This window comes from Homarus americanus, unplaced genomic scaffold (assembly GCF_018991925.1).
Source record: "Homarus americanus isolate GMGI-L3 unplaced genomic scaffold, GMGI_Hamer_2.0 scaffold40248, whole genome shotgun sequence".
Lineage (NCBI taxonomy): Eukaryota > Metazoa > Arthropoda > Malacostraca > Decapoda > Nephropidae > Homarus > Homarus americanus.
Window position 1 is genome coordinate 857,136 of NW_024712526.1, and position 11,816 is coordinate 868,951.

The following is an 11,816-nucleotide window of genomic DNA, read 5'->3' on the forward strand; positions in this document are numbered from 1 at the left end:
CAAGCTGCATGTACCATACAAAACTACTCTGTGATGTTTATTTGAAATTCCCATTGTTCTTTTAAAAATGGATGGATCGTCCTTCCCCAGTTGTTTGATTTAATTTTGACTTTTAATAGTGCTGAGAATTCTTACTAGATGAATAATGATATGTAACGTGCATGATTAGAGCAAACAATATTGTACAGTCAAAGAAAAAAGTCGTATTAAGCCCTCCATGACAAAGAATTTAGGTAAAGTGAGTGAAGTTTTGAGGTTTGACTCTAAACTGGGAACTTTACCCAAATTCTTCATCGTGGGTTTCAGAACATAGGCACGGTAAGTGTAATGCAACTTTTTTATTTGACTGTACAGTAGCTAAAAGAACTATCTGTGCATACTTTGTGGGAAACAATATGAGACCATGGACGATAAATATTGGTATATGAGGGCTGTCACTAGTCACATGTAAAATTTTGGAGCATATCGACCCCCACCTGCACAGATAGTTGTTTTAGCTACTGTACATGCATGAATTAAAAATTGAAAATTGTAGGATATGTACAGTATCTCAAACAAGTATCTCGACATTGTGTGAAACATTATGAGACCACATATGGTAGATATTGAGACATGCATTTACTTTGGTGTGATTATTATGATGTTCGGTTTCCAAATGTAGTAGGATCAGTATGTCATAGAGCCACACATACCAACCCTCCCGGGACATCAGGAGTTGCATGTAACATTTAGGAAGTCATCAGACCCATCCTGGCAGATACTTTTTTGAGATGCTGTACAGTCAAAACAATAATCGAGGGACAGGGAAAGTGTTGAAGTCAAGCCAGTGAGTAGCAGGGCACCCAAACGAATTCCAATTCCCCGCCTCCCCCATAATCACTAGTTACATAGTTGTAACTATCACAGACCTTAAGTTCCGCCCACTTGTGGATCAGCTGGTGTAATTTCAGTTTTTTTATCCGTCATTTGAATGTTTATATGCACACCGAGTAAAAATTGTACTGTATACTGTACAAAGAAAAATTAAGTTGAATCATATTTAACATAACTGACTTGACTAATGTAAAATAATTCCAAAGCATTGGAATCAACAGGCAACTACAAATAATTTGAGCTAAGCTGACTTTACACCTTCGAAAATCAATTCTTATCTCGGTAGGTTAGTATTACAATTACAAGGTTACAATTAAATTGAAATCCCATTAAATTAGTTACTACTACCTCTGGATACAGTCTTGTCTATTACTATGATGGAATGCATAACTATTTAGTTTTGTGTGAATAGCGAATAAAACTGAAGCATTTGAAGGCAACTGGCAAAGACAGTTACGAGGAAAAGCTTATCCCTACTCTTCAATCACTATTCAGACTGGATAATTAGAAGTCTACATTATGAATACTGTATTGTACATAAACATAACAGCTCTCTTTATGTAGTACTGTACAGGTAAATACTTGTACAGTAAAGTATACCTATTGGCGACGAATAGGAAAATTGTGCATGTGGCTCGTAAGATGATGAAACCTCACTCCTAACTCCTTTCTTCCTTCTTTCCTATCCCCTCTGTCTTGCCAGCTTCCTCTCTGCCTGTCCCATTACTTTCTTCCCTATTTGCCCCATTTTTTTAAATATAGTACAGTTCTTTCCTTCAACATCTAATTGGGCACCTACATTTTGTTTTAGGCAATTTTATACCTTGATTATTATCATGCACACAAGTTTGAAAATTATTATTTGCTGATAAACTTCATAAATACTGTAAATTCATAACAAACCAAAGTAATAAAGTGGTGCATTCCTATATTCTACTGGTCAATCCTTTAGTGGTGTGAAGCAAACTCCTGTTAATTTGGTCGAGAAAGATATAATTGACGGCAAGTCCATCATAATGCATTTTGCATTAATGACTATTTCCCAAAAATATTAATCAGTCTGATTGATATCAAGCACAGAAAACTCTTATCTAGGATCTGTAACAGAGTGCAGAATGCCATGGTTTTGCATCCTGCCGCACTATAAATGAGTAAGGTCTGTTGTTGGGTGCCTATCCCCAGTAGGTATTGACATGTTTTATTGCTGTGCCCAGATCCACCTAAATGTCATAAACAGTCACCAGCACACTTACTCGTACGTTTCCGAAGATGAATGATAGAAATTAAATATTTAACAATAGCTAAAGTAGTTTATGGAGTGAATACTATACTGGTACAGGTACAGTAACTGGATTATTACTATTGTCAGACATGAGGAGGTGGAAGAGAGAAGGATGTGCAATAAAAGTAGCATAGAAGAGAAAAATGGGAAGTAAATTAACGAGGAGGGATATTTCTCATCGCTCACATTGAACATAATCAATACATAACTCATAATTTTGCTCATTCATAGTGTTTACTATAACCAGTATATAAATTTCATCCACACTTAAGTCAACCATATACAGTGCATATTAAACAGTAAGGATATAGAGAAGGCTTTAGGTAGTGTCACTTTTATTTATGTATATATTACGTATATTTACTCAGTGTCCACTCCATCTTTGGAGTCCACCAAGCAAGAGCAAATATCACTTCCTCTGATGGCAATAGCTAATTTAGCTATCCATCCATATTGCCTCAAGAGTAGGCAGATCTTAAGGCCTGTGATAGTTCCAACAATGTAACTAGCATTTTATTAGGATTGTGGAGACTTGAGATTTATTCAGGATGCCTGGATTTTCACTGGCCTGACTGGAGGCGCCTACCCTGTCCCCCAATTATTGTTTTCTTACTGTACAGAAGATCTGCAATTATTTTTGAGCGGAATACACTTTGGGAAATGGAGCATATTTCTGGGGCCTCAGTTGAGAAACAAGTTATTTATTTCACAGGAAAACAGTCTACTTTGTCCTACTGAATCATTCTTACTTTTACTTTACATTTATCCTCTTCACCACTGATTGACTCATTAGCCATTTGAGAGGTCAGTCACGTCTCTATTAAGCACTGCTTCCAAGTACTGTACTGAGCATGAACTGGCTCTGGAATGTATTGGAACCTGCTCCAGTGTTGGTCAAGTCTGGCCTTGAAAGAGCTCACACTCGGTGCTGTCCGAACATTCTGGCAGATTGTTCCAAGGGTTCACAATTCTCACTCCGAAAAAGTTTGCCCTCACTGGTTTCTGGACTTGTGGCTTCTTCAACCTTGAGCTGTGACCCCTTATGGGGTGGGCATATGCCAGCTCCAAGTTTGTAAATTCGACTGAGTAGTGCCTTCTGAGATGTTTATACACTTCAATTAGGTCGTCCCTTGCCTATCTATAGTATAAACTAGGCAGTTGCAGGCACTTTAATCTTTCTGGGTAGCCGAGGTTTCATAGAGCAAGCACCAGTCTGGTGGCCCTCCTTTGGACATTTTCAATCAATTGACAGTCTAGCATATCTCGGGGACCAGATGGGGTGACAACACTCCAGATGGGGAAGCACCTCAATCTTGAAGATCATGATGAGGGATGGACCATCTAGATATCTAAACGACCTTCTTATAAGACCTATTAATTTCGTTACTTGATTCACCTCCTTCTCACAATGGCCCAAGAACTTAAGTTCCTTGTTGACATACACCCAGGTCCTTTTCACATTCGGTCTCAATTAATGCAGTTTCTTCGTCCTGTTGGGGCATGTGATACACCTCCATACTGTTCGTGTAACCCAGGTACATCCTCTTGCACTTCATGACATTGAATCTTAGGAGCAATTTCCTCGACCATTCTTGAAGCTCACTGAGATCTTTCTGTAGCTTTTCACAGTCTGTTTGGTTCTAAATTTCCTTAAATAACTTGGCATCATCCAGAAACATTTGAATGGAGGAGTACCTGCCAGAGAGTGTTGTTACGGCATCGAGTGTGGGCTCTTTCAAGACCAGACTTCACCAACACTGGAGCAGGTTCAGATATAGTCATGAACCAGTGCATGTTCAGTGCTTGCCAACAGTGCGCAACAGAGACTTGACCGACCGCCCAAGCGAGTAACGAGCTGATCAATGGTGAAGAGGATAAAAGCATGTAAAAAGTACCGTTTCTGGCATGTCATTTATGAAACAAACACACAACAATACCCCCAATACACAGCCCTGTGGTACCCCGCTTGTTACAAGTACATATGAAGATTTCGAACCATTAATCACCACACATTGCTTGTGATCCTGAAGAAAGTCTCCGATCCACGCTAGGACATTTCCCCGAATCCCATACCTTTCCAATTTAATTCTCAACCTTTCATGGGTTATGCTGCCAAAAGCTTTGTCAAAATCAAGGTATATACTGTATTGTCAATATTACCATCTTGTTCTAGAATTTGAGTCCAAACATCTAGAACCTTGAGTAATTGTGTTAAGCAGGAGCGTCCCGGCATAAAACTGTGTTGGCGGTCCTTTACAAGGTTGTTTTGTAGTAGATGTTCCATCATGGCATCTCTTATGATGCTTTCTAGTACTTTACACACTATGCTGGTCAGACTCACAGTTTTATAATTATTTGTGGAGTAAAGATCGCCCTTCTTGAATACCATATAGGAGTCTCGTAAGTCATTTTCCAGTATCTGGTTACCTTTTGCTCATTCAGGCATTTACAGAACGGGATCTTAAGGTGTTCCACAAGCTAGTTGCACAGTTCTCTGGGGTGTACCATATCAGGGCTGGGACTCTTATGAATCTTTAGCTTTGACAATTTATTTCTTATACAGTACTCTCTTCTGAGTACACAATGTTGTTCAGTGCTGTGTCAAACCATCTTTCCTCAAATGCAAGGAGATTGCTCTATGATTTCTTAGTCAGAATCTGCATAACTACCATCTTCAAGGCTCGGGTCCAATATGCCTACTCGCGTTTTTAATTTCGACTTTGCGTAGCGGGAAAAAGCATTTGGGTTCGACTTGACCTTGCTTGCAATCTGCCTCTGGAACTCTTTTTAAGCCCTTCTAAACGCTGCCTTTGCTTGGTTCCTAGATCTGGCATACATCCTCCTGTTGTGCTCATCATTTGTCCTAGACCACGTCTCGAAATCATGAGTTTTCTTCTTAACTTTGCCGACCACCGCATGGTTCACATGTAGTAGTCTCCTAGTATTCCTGGAGGCATTGGGTTTGGTCCTAGGTATATATTTAGAGATCGAATGGATTACTTTACTTGCGAAGATATTCAGCGTAGCATCTGCTTTTTTATTCCTTTGTAAGTCAGGCCAGTGTATACTCGCCATCTCCTCCCTTATCCCATCGTAATTTCCTTTGTAATATTTGAACCTGGACCTGGTTTTGTCATGAACCAATAACAGTGAAATATGAAGGACAATGTTACGTGGTGACTGGTGCCAACTGGGGCTAGGTGTTCCAGATTGACTACCATATCCTCCTCATTAGTTATGACGAAGTCCAGCTGTTTGGGTGTCTGTTCCCCTTAGTAGTGAGTCAGATCTTTAACATGTTGAAATAGAAAATTGTCTATCAGAGTTTCTATGAAAAGAGTGGCTGGATTATTTAGGTCGTTTGGTGTGGATTCATTTCTCCAGTCGATGTCGTGATAATTAAAGTCCCCCACGACAAGGAGGTGCAGTTTCTTCATCCCGTTGGGACATATGATATGCCTCCTTACCGTTGGTACGCCCCAGGTGCATCCTCTTACACTTCGTGACATTAAATCTCAGTAGCCATTTCTTTGACCATTCTTGGAGTCCACAGAGGTCCTTCTGCAGCTCTTCACAGTTCGCATGGTTCTTGATTTCCCGAAATAACTTGGCGTCATCGGCAAACATTTGTATGGAGGAGTGTACAACGTCAGGCATGTCATTTTTGAAACAAAAAAAACAATAGCGGGCCCAATACACTGCTCTGTGGTACCCCGCTTGTGACAGGTACAGATGATGATTTTGTACCATTAATCACCACACACGGTCATGTAGAAAGTCTTCTATCCACGCTAGGACATTTCCCCGAATTCCGTACCCTTCCAGTTTGATTTTCAGCCTTTCGTGGGGTACACTGTCAAAAGCCTTGGTAAAATCTAGGTATATATTGTCGATATTACCACCCCGGCATAAACCCGTGTTGACAGAACTTTACAAGGTTGTTTCGTAGTAGATGTTCCATTGCGGCATATCTGATAATACTCTCAAGTACTTTACATATTATGATGGTCAGGCTCACCTGTCTATAGTTGTTCGTGGAGTGTTGATCGCCCTTCTTGAAGATAGGACTCGCATAAGCCACTTTCCATTCACTGGGGACCATTTGTTCATCCAGGCATTTGCAAAACAGGATCTTCAGGGGCTCGGCAAGCTCGTTTCACAACTCCCTTAGCACTCTGGGATGCACCATGTCAGGGCTGGGACTCTTATGAACCTTTAGCTTTCAACAGTTTATTTCTAATACCCTCTCCTGTGAACACAATGTGGGCCAGTGCTGCGTCGAACCATCTGTCCTCAAACACAGGAAGGTTAATCGCATTCTCTCTTGTGAACACCGAAGAAAAGAAGCTGTTCAATGCCTCAGCTTTATTCTGGTCAGAATCTGCGTAACTACCATACTCCTATTCGCGTTTTTAATTTTGACTTTGCATAGTGGTAAAACGCCTTTGGGTTTGACTTGACCTCGCTTGCAACCAGCCTCTGGAACTCCTTTTCAGCCCTTCTATACACTCTACCTTTGCTTGGTTTCTGGCTCTTGCATACATCCTCCTGTCCTGCTCATTGTTTGACCCAATCCACTCCTTGAATTTCTGGGTTTTCTTCTTAACTTTGTCGACCGCCGCATGGTTCATGTGTAGGGATCCCCTCGTATTCCTAGAGGCACTGAGTTTGGTCTTGGGTATATATTTATCAATCAAATGGGTCACTTTACTAGTTATGATATTCAGTGTAGTGTCTGTGTTCTTGTGCCTTAATGAGTCAGGCCAGTGGATACCCCTCATTTCTTCCCTCATCCCATTATAATTTCCCTTGTAATATTTACTCCTTGGCCTGGCCTTATCTTGAACTAGTTAACAGTTAAATCTGACTGACAAAACTATATGGTGACTGGTGCCAACTGGGGCAAGGTGTTCTAGTTTGGCCACCATACCCTCCTCGTTTGTTATGATGAGGTCTAGTGGCTTGGGTGTTTGCTCCCCTCTGTTATGTGTCGGGTCTCTAACATGTTGGAACAGAAAATTATCTCTCAGAGTTTCTACAAAAAGAGTAGCAGGGATATTCAAGTCATTTGGGGTGAACTCGTTTCCAGTCGATGTTGCCATAGTTAAAGTCCCCCATGATAAGGAGGTGGCTAGGGTTGAGCATCGCCACGTTGTCTATTAAGGCTCTTAAGTTCCTTTGATTTAGTGGGCCACAGTTTGGGGATCTGTAGATACACCCGAAGATAAGTAAGTCCCCTCCCTTTAATTTAATATTACACCACTTGGACTCTTCAAAAACATCCTCTCCCTGTACCCTCGCCTGGCTGGCTCTAAGGTCTTGCCTAGCATAAATAACCACACCCCTCTTGCAAGTTTCTTGACAAAAGTTTGTGAATGAGTCATATCCAGTAATACTAAACTCACATTACTCTGGGTCGATTCCTCCGTTCTTGTACAAAAACTCTATCTTTTCAAGGAACATGTCGGTATTAGTGTACATGACATTCAAGTCAGAATTTGTTCTCGGTAATGTCTCTGCTCTTTGTAGTAACCCCCCCCCCTCCCCACCCATTCTCAGAAGCTGCAGGATAACAGTAACAGGGTGTGGTTATAAATGTCATTGTTTACACGGCGCTCGCTTCCTCCCGACTGGTAGGCGGAGCTGGTGCCACCTCCCGGGTGAGGGGTAGTGCGGGTGGAGGGTGCGCTGCTGCCCTCTGGCCCTGTGTCGGCACACTTGCTTCCACTACCCTCCCCCTGAATATAACCCATGTACTATCGTGCACCAAAGTCGTGTCCACTACCCAGCCACAGTGAGGGTTCGAATTGCCTTGAGTCTGAAGTTTCGAAACAGCTGGGGGAAATGCTATGGTCGGCCAACAAATGTCGCCCACTGTAGTGTTTGGGGGGGGGGGAAAGAGGAGGTGGGGGTTAGTCTAGTAACAGGCTGTGTATAGGTGGAGCATAACATCGTGAATTCCGCAATCACTGATAACAATAAGAATATCATGAAGATAGTTAATATTATTAAACATGGTAAGAGATGTGTAACGGGTAAATAAAAGCACTACAACGACCATATCTCTGCCGTTCATGGCTACGACGGTGCGACTGATGGGCACACCAGTAAATAATTCTCCGTTGTGAGGGGGCGGGTTCTAGGCCTGCCACCAATGTGAGGGGGCCGGTTCCCTCTCTGTTTCTACACCTCCCTCATCTTACTTACTTCTCTTAGTTCTTACTCTTACTCAGTTCCGTCACCTATTCTTTGGTAGCATGGGCATTCTTTTGGTAGCATGGTCGAGGGTCTAGGCACGTGAGTATGGTAATTTTGGTATCAAGTCACTTGGATGGAAAGAAAGGTAAAATACTGTGGGAGAAATGAATACACCTAAAATACTCTAAAAACAAGTTTATTAATATGCAATCAATGGGGGAAAGATATTGTATTAATCATATAATTACCAGGCTCAACTCCTGGGCTTAGTGCAAACTCAGTACCTTCTTCTTTACTCTTACTCACAACATTACTGGTGGTACATTACAGGGCACTCATTGTAGATTATTCAACATATACGTAAACAATGACACTAGTATATGCAGGGGTCCACTACCCAACATGGGATAATTATTTCCAACTAATTATCCCTTACATACATGTTACAACACTCTCTGGACATTCACTTCCAAGGAGTAACCCAGGGCAGAACACTAGGGCTCGCGGCCTTTGTTATTGTGGGGTAGCCAGACACATGGCAGGTCTGGGGTCTGGCCCAATGAAGCCGTGGGGCACATTAATCAGCCGCATCGGTGCCATCTTTTCATATATGATCCCGGCTGGCCATCTACTACATCCGAGGCCGTTGTTGGATGGTAGAGCGATTCAAGAATCACAATGGGATCGGGAGACAAACGGGGCAGCGTCAGGGGACTGAGAAACATGACAACACCAACAAACTCTCTTGTCTAGACGACAGACGTATTTACGTTATATTACTTCTACACTGGGTGAATGACAATTCAACTGTTAAATCATGAACACTGGTGAACACTGATATTCACTACAATTGACTGAATTAACTGAATGGCTAGGGAACACAGAACATACCTGGAGACAAACGGGACAGCGTCAGGGGACGCTCTCCCTGGCCATCTTGAGTTTATATACCCCTGAGTTGCCAGTGATCGCTACTCACGCAATGACAATAATTACAAACAAACTAACTGTTACTCATTCAAAGATGACCCTCAGTTGACAAAGGTCTGGCGAATTACTTGGGTTGATTTACACAGACTAATTTAAGATTGAGCTTCCCAGGAGAAAGTGGAATAAACAACGTATTGATAACTGTTGTAGTGGACGTCTCCCCTACAAACTGCGTAGCTGTATCCCACCTGCGACGCTTTCCTTAGCAACCAAGCGAGCGGCGACACCAGATGGTACGGTAACCTAGCAACGGAACCAAAAGACCGGCGACTTCTCGGGTTTTCCCAACATGACTCATAGCGGCTGCTGGGTATATAAGCTCTGTCTCTCCATTGAGATTCATTCTAGCCTCTCTTCTACAACACGCAACACCTCCTCCTCCGCCGCTGCCTGGCGGCCTTCGCTTCTCCTCGCCTGCCTGGCAGTCCTCGCTCCCGCCAGCGAGCATGGCGACCCACCAGCTGTCCTTCTCTGAGCTTCCTCACCAACCAGCTTATTCATTCTGGTCTCTCTTCTTGAACAAGCAACACCTCCTTCAGCAAGCTCCACGCTGTCAGCATTCATTCAACCAGGAGGCCAGCAACAGGCAACATCTTCTCTAACGAAGCTCCTGCACATCTACCTCCTTCAACACGCTACTCACCGAACGTCTCCACTGAGCAGCTCCTCACCACACGGCACCTCCAGCACCAGACTGTAAATCATATAACTTATATTATACAAGAAAACCACCTTAGAATTTCCATCCATCCTGAGTGCTAGACAACATTATACCACGAATTCTTACACTGTCTTCACAAAGGCGGGGCTTACTGGGAGGGATCGCGAGGGTAAACACTCTCCTTCTAGGGGTCGCTAACTCACTCATGTTTTGCGGGCGTGGAGTTTAATAAGAATCATTAGTTAAATAGCTCAGCAGTCAACGTGACCATGACACCGTGACTACCAGTAATGGTAGTCACGGAGAATACACAAGTTGTTACCAGGGTTGGCGCACCCACACCAGGGGAAGGTGATGATGTCGAACACTGAAACCTGCAGAGGTCTCATTCCTACCATCGTCGTCACCAACAGGTAAGTCACATTAATTTGTCAGCATAGCCCATGTCGTCCTTATACTATTGCAGGGTGTCCCATGAGTGACAGCAGATATTTGTAGAGGTGAAGGAATATGTGATCTCGAGTTGAAAATCTTCTATACACATAAGCATTTGTCGGTTTACTTTAGGCGTGAGGTGGGTTGTAAAAATTACGCAGGGCAAAAATTTTGCCATGTTATATTTTATTTTTTTTACCAATTGCAGCCATACTGTGTGCTGTTGTAATCCTTATTGGTGGATTACATAAGGCCTATTAATAGCGTGAAAATCCGTTTGAAGATACTGTAATGTTCCATAACTTGCATTAAACAACATCATACTTTCACGAGTTCCAACTCCGCTCCTAGCCTTCCTCCCACCTTTACCCACCCGACTATTAAACCTCATAATTTGAGCATCATGGGTTACCACACCTAAACACTAATCGACTACTTATTCTCTCCCCACACTCACCATCCCCCCACTCCACTCCTCCCTCCCCCACCTCTTCTCTTCATCCCTCCCCCACGACTAACGTCAATCGTACATTCCATCCCATCACATTACCTTCCCCTGCATTCCCCAAACCCCTTCCCCCTATTCTACCCATGGCGACGATTTGGACTACTGTAATGAACACTCTCAGAACCGACGACATGGCTCCTCTCACTTGTATTTAGAGTTAAAACCTTTACAATAAAGGTCAATCCCACGTAACTTGAGCCGGATTAAGATATATGGAAAAAAAACAAGCAACACCCATGGCCACCCCCCTACCCCAACCTAAAATCATAACCACCACTTCTCTATCTCCATCCGTTTCCCTCTATCTATAATAAAAAGTGTAACCCTACTCGGAAAAAATAATGATGGGCCCTCCAAACAAATTAAAGATGAGGTGCACCCCACCCAAATAGGGATGGACCCTCCATTTCCTTTGGCCTTCTTTTCTCCACATCCTTTCCACCCTCCCATCGCCCCAGTCACCCCAACCTACCACCCAATACCATGCAGTGGGCAGAAGGCCACACACTTTCTCTCCTCCTAAAAGTCTGTTCCGTTTAACCCACATTCTTTCACTACTAAACCTTCTTCCCCCTTTCCTATATTTCGCTATCGCTATCGGTATCTCCCGCCTCGACTCAGCCATTTGTAATGGTTGCCTTGCTTAATTTGTAAAATCCACCTCACGGCTAAACGTAAACCGAAAAATCCATATATGTATAGAAGTTTTATACTCGGAATCACATATGCTTTCACCTCTACAAATATCTGCTGTAATTAGTGGGACACCCGATTATAATTATATGACAGTTGTTATTTGAGCTCCTTGGTTAACTTCACCATAAAAATATGGTGTTTGATGTGCTATGCGTTTGGTGGTCATATTTGCC